Source organism: Chelonoidis abingdonii, chromosome 1, assembly GCF_003597395.2.
Source record: "Chelonoidis abingdonii isolate Lonesome George chromosome 1, CheloAbing_2.0, whole genome shotgun sequence".
NCBI classification, from domain to species: domain Eukaryota; kingdom Metazoa; phylum Chordata; order Testudines; family Testudinidae; genus Chelonoidis; species Chelonoidis abingdonii.
In genome coordinates this window covers 213,168,473-213,174,472 of record NC_133769.1, presented here as the reverse complement: position 1 = coordinate 213,174,472, position 6,000 = coordinate 213,168,473, and positions in this window count along the sequence as shown.

Here is a 6,000-nt window from a genome sequence, read left to right as displayed (position 1 = left end):
GGAATCTTCTTCCACAGACCACAAAGTGGAGCCGCATCTGCAAAGCCCAGGGAAAGTTAGGAAGATCCAATTTCTAATTTTGCCCTGGGCCTCCCCCTATGCTGACTACTTCATCACCTGCCTCCTTATGGAACTGCACAAGGAGCACCTGCAGAGGTAGGCAGTGTGTCCACCCTCTGTGTGCCCCTCCTGTATCCTGCCTTCCCCTGAGACAGATGAGGGTTAAAAAAAAAAAGACCTGTACTGAAATATGTGACTAGAAATAGCAAAACCCTCCTTCTTCCTGGCCTAGCCTTGATTTCCTCCCAAAACCAGGAAATTCAATTAACATGGAAGATTCTGAGCCCTTTGCTACTTCAGAATGTGTGACTAAACAGCAGCTTTAATAGACATATACATGTATACAGCTTTTAATAATCAAACCTTAACCTATCGGTCATAATGATCCTTAGGTCTCTGTTCCAGTACTTCAAATTCATTTAATATTTATCTGATCACTATCTCACAGGTGGTGGATCAGTGTAAGAAAGCTAATACACTCAACAATATCACAGAGGGGACATTTACCCTCAAATTCGCTGATAAAGTGAATGTGGAGACAAATCTGGTTATGATTAGCATGGCCTTGCTAACCACAGTAGCCAAGAAAGCGAGCATCAAGCTGAGAGCGTTGCAGAAAAGACCTTCACCCTAAGGAGGGGCTGTGCATAGCTGAAATGGATTGATTTAACTAATATTCTATTAAAACCCTTTCTGAATCACTGCAGGCTATTATATAGCTCAATACTTAAGTACTTTTTAAATGCATATTATTTAATTGACAGACCATTACCGCTCCTTTATAACCATTACCGTCCATCATATTGTAGTAACCCGAGTATGTAGCTGTCATTAAGTTAATACCACTATAGGTACTAGGAAAGGATCTGAGGAAAAGTTACTGCACATGGATTTATAATGGAAACTGCAACTCAACCTTAACTATAGCAGTGCAAATGTGCTACTGTAACACATGGCATTTTAATGCATAATTTAGTGATTTCAGGGATGCCTCTTCCTAGAATAATGTTAATAGCTGTTCTTATTACTTTCCAAAAATGCATTAGTCCCACAGTACCGCATATTTCAAAGCAATGGTTTCAGAGTCTTGTGTTATAGTTCCCACCCATTTTCTACAGTCTTTTAAGCTGAATCCCTGCACCAGCTGTAAAAGTAAAGGACATCAGAGGGCATGCTGCTACATTATGATCCAGTGAAGAGAAGAAGGTACTGCTATATCTAAATCAACGTTCCATAGCATGTATTCTGAGTTGGCAAATAAGTTCTTATACATTTACCTGTCATAAGATTGCCATATATTTCTGTGGTAATGATGATACATTTCAGCAATTTCTTCTTCCTTTGCTGATCAGATACTTCTAATTCCTTTTTACCCCAACTATCCTTAGTGTGAAAACACTACTTTGCAAGTTTAAATAGAAATGCTGTTTGGGAAGATAAGATTTTGTAAATAAATATAGTATCTTCCCCAGAAGAGGAGGAAATTATTTCACATTATATTAAACAATTATTTAGATAATATTAAATCTGCTCCAGCTTACAATTTTTAGATATAAACAAATTTTACCACCCACATTTCTTATAAGAGGTATAGTCTAATATTTTATGCTATTTTAGAAGTTGACATGGTTATATAATACTGACAGTGACAGACATTGTCACATATTGTACCTACAAAATCAGTACCATTTACTGGATCAAAATAAAAAATTAAGTGAAATCAAAATCAGCTCTTGTAACTATATGGCCATCCTATTAAATGGTACCAACAAAGTATATTTTATAATAACCATATTTTGGACTAGTCAGCTCCTTGCACCTATATAATCTAAGAAATTTACTACACTAAAGACTTAAGCCTCACAATACTGAGAGGTAAGTACTATTATTCCCTTTACCAGGAACCTGAGGCAGAGAGGTTAAGTGATTTCCACAAGGTCACACAGAAAGTCAGTGGCAGAGCTAGTAGAACTCAGAGGCTTTGTGGCCCAAGGCCAGTGCTACAGCTGCTAGTTAATGTTGCCTTTTATTGAAGCTGCAGAGGGCAAAAGTGAGTTAACATACAATTATACTAAGGCAATGTGTACACTACCACTTATATCAGCAAAACATATGTTGCTCAGGGGTGTGAAAAAACACACACCCCTGAGCAACATACATTTTGCTGGCATAAGTGGAAGTGTGAACAGTACTATGTCAGAGGGAGAGCTTCTCCAGCTGACACAACTACTGCTGCTCGTTGAGGTGGTTTTATGTCAATGGGAGAGCTCTTCCCCGTTGGCATAGAGCGGCTACGCAAGTGATCGTACAGTGGCACAGATGCATAGGTACAGTTATGCCACTGTAAGCTTGCTAGTGTAAACATTGTCTTAGTGTCACCATTATGATGAGGCAAAGGAGAGGAAGGGTATTATCTTTGGCCCAACAAGCTCTTTCCTGCTCCTTCTTTTTAGGGACAAACAAGTGACACAGGAAGATGTTTTTGTCTTCAGAGCTTGTGATCCCTTTAGAAACTTTCAATGACTGGCCAGGCGCCAGTCACCCAATGCTAGATTACAACCCTTAGACCTGTGCATGGAAGGTCACCTGTAAGTTTGGATAGGCCCCTAGTTATGCGATGGTGTCCCAATTTTTGGATATGTGGAGGGTTCTCTCTGCGGCTTGGGACTCCATAAGTCAAGGAGTGGGGACAATATTGTTTTGCCTCCAGTACCCTATTGGGAAAGCACAGGAAAGTTACTGCTGCCTGAGGGTGCATTAGTTTTCTTACAGAGTCCCTCCATGCTTTGGGATTCCCCTAAAGAAGGATCTACTAGAGGAAACCTTAGCAATGTAGTAGTTGCCCCTTTTAGATCTGGGCCACTATTCAAAGTTCAGATGTTCCAGCTGAGAGTACAAATTGATGGTGGAGTCTGGTGTGCTTTGATACAATTGGGTTTATTTACACAGAAAGTACAAAGTCCTGCTTCTCTGAACAAAGGAAGAACCAGGAACAAAGGGAGCAGTTTCTTAACTTACGGCTCCAAGCCTCTTTAGCCAAGACACCCAGAAATGCACTCTCTGGCTTTTTCCAGGATCACACTGTGCTCCCAGGCTACTGCTTGGCTTTCTTGCTTTTTGTTTCTGGCTCACTTTCTGTTTTGTATGTTCTCAGTCCTTGTGTGTTCTGCCTTCACACACACACACACGCACACACACACACAAGCACACACGCACACTCCGCCTCATCCCAGTAAAACCCTACACTCACATGGTGCTAGTTTCTGGGCAGACTCTATTAGGCCTTGTTTTAGGTGTGGGCCCCTTAACTGTTTCTTATAACTACCTTCAATGAAGGGTGTGTTTTTAACTCAACCTATAAAAAGTTTCATCCAGCTCATAATATAGTGATGCTGCAAGACACCTGAAGGGTTACCAGGAGGCCTCAGAACTAGTGTGGAGCATAGAACCCCACTGCAGGTAGCCTTATGCCTCCAGCTGATTACAGGGGAATCCATGAGGTATGGAGGCTGGATCTATTTTTGAGGAAGGAGGCAAAATCTTCCTCTCCAAGCCCCGTTGAAGAATTCAGAGACACGCAGAAGTGTGTGTGGGTGAAGAGGGGTGGGAAGGGAGAGTTTGAAAAAAATACACAGTATTAACTAGCTTGGTTAAAAACACATTGGGCCGGAGTCTCCACAGCTGTAAATCAGTGTAACTCCAATCACCATTGATTTAATGGATCTAAGGTGAGCTCTACTGACTGGGGATCTGACCCATAATCAACAAACTAAACATGCTGGTGCTCTTGACACAACAGCTCATAAAGGCTGCTGCAGGAGGAGCTGTGATGTATCTTGTCGAGACACAAAAATAATTTTTAGTCCATCCAGAAAATCCATCACCTTCGGTGTGGCTGCTACGGCAATGCTCTAGGCCTGTGATATACCAATCCTTCAGAAGCTTTTGCTGAAAGCTAACTATACATGTGAAGAAAGCTGAGGTTTTAAAGTGGTAGAAAGCAGTGGTTCCCAAACTGTGGGTCTTGGCCCAAAATGAGACCCCATCTCTGATGGTGTAGCCCCAATGATCCCTACTGTGCGGAGGATGCCATTTTGCTCAGTGCAGTGTGACCTCACATGTATAGTGCACGTGAGATCATGATGCATGGAGCATGCCATTTTGCTTTACAAATGACATCCTCTTCACAGCATGACTTCACATGCACATACATATGAGGTCACACTGTACAGAGGATGCCATTTTGTAGAGCAAAAATGGCATCCTCTGTGTAGCAAGATCTCATATGTATGGTGTGTGTGAGGTCACACTGTGCAGAGGACGCCATTTTGTGCTTCAAAATGGCATCCTCTGTGCTGTCTGGGGTCCTGGCAGGAAATATATCATTAAAATGGGCTTGTGCCTGTTTGGGACCTTGGTATAAAATAATAAAGGCAACTAGTAAGCATTATGAACTAATCATCCGTCAAAAGGCCTTGAATGCCAAGTTTAATGCAGGCTGAATTTTTATGGCCATGTTATTATAAACCTTGAAAACAGAGGTTTATATACTGGAAACACTGACAAGCCCTGAGCTACAGTGCTATGAACAGCTAATTGAATCCCATATTCCCAGTGTTCAAGGAATCAATAGCTATTAGAAACAAAGGGCACTGCCTTAAAAGCCCAACATGCATCTCATATGTATGGGGATTTTCTTAAGGCAAAAGCCCAGCTATGAGACTATAATATGGGAATATGCACCAGATGTTAGAGGGAGAACTGAACTCTGAATATTTAGTTTGAAGCCTCATACTAAAGCAAAATTCATGGACTAGCCCTAAGCAAACACCATCATTCTTTCTTTCCTTCTGAGTTAGTAGGATACAAAGTCTTGCATGCCAGTGTCAAAAATTGCCAGACCCATGGAATCTTGAGGAGGGCAAAGGCACCGATAGGAAAGGCAAATTTTCAATCAGGTTATGAACATACCAGAAAGAAAGGAAGAAAAGCTATTTATAGAAGCAAAGTGCTGCAGCTACACCATGGTCTCACAAGACCGACCAGTGACATTTACTTACTCACGCATAAAAATGACACCTTATGGTACATAGACTGCTGCTCAGCAATAACCTGCAGCTAAAAGGGCTGGTGGCAAAGGAACCCCAGCACCTTCTTGTGGCAGCAATACCTACCCAAAAATCATGTGGAGACATAACGTGGTGGCTGCTCCAGCCTGTGAAACAGCACGGAACCCCTTCATTAGCATGCAGGTGCCCTTCACTAGAGCAGTCTGCAGTGAGACAGAGCGAGATGTTCTGTCGGAGAAGACTGTGCTTAAACACAGCTAACCACTTATTTGCTCTTCTCTTTCTTAACAGAAAACCCACTAAGGCTGTTTTCGGATGGCTTTCACTTTTCTCATAGCTAAGCTGTATCCCATATTGCTTCGAATAGATACTTGGTAGCAGGGTCAGATCAGGACAGCATTAGATCCTTTGTACGTGTGTGAATTTTTCATGCTGGGCGGGGGGAGGAAGAGAGAAATGAGAGAACCATCAGTTAAATATTGTGCATTCTCCAGGAATCAAATGGAAAGGATTTTGTATCCACTGCCCATCATTATTATTTTTTTTTTGCAGTTGCTTGCTTTTAAGATACTGCAGTATTGTTTCCTAAAGCATGTTCAAAATTAGTCCCTGATTCAGTAAAGCACTGAAGCACAAGCACATGAGTGGTCCCAATGAAACCTACTGAACTAATCACATATTTAAATTAACCATGTGCTTACATTCTTCGCTGGATTGTGGCCCTTCTATGGGAAGTTTTAAACACTTGAAGTCTGGAACTATAGTTGCTCAAACTATTCCTTTCAAATAATATCTGCAGTGAATTTAGCTTTTTTATTTTTGTTAGCCCCTTGTTTGTGAGCCATCCTGATTTCTGTGATTATCCATTATC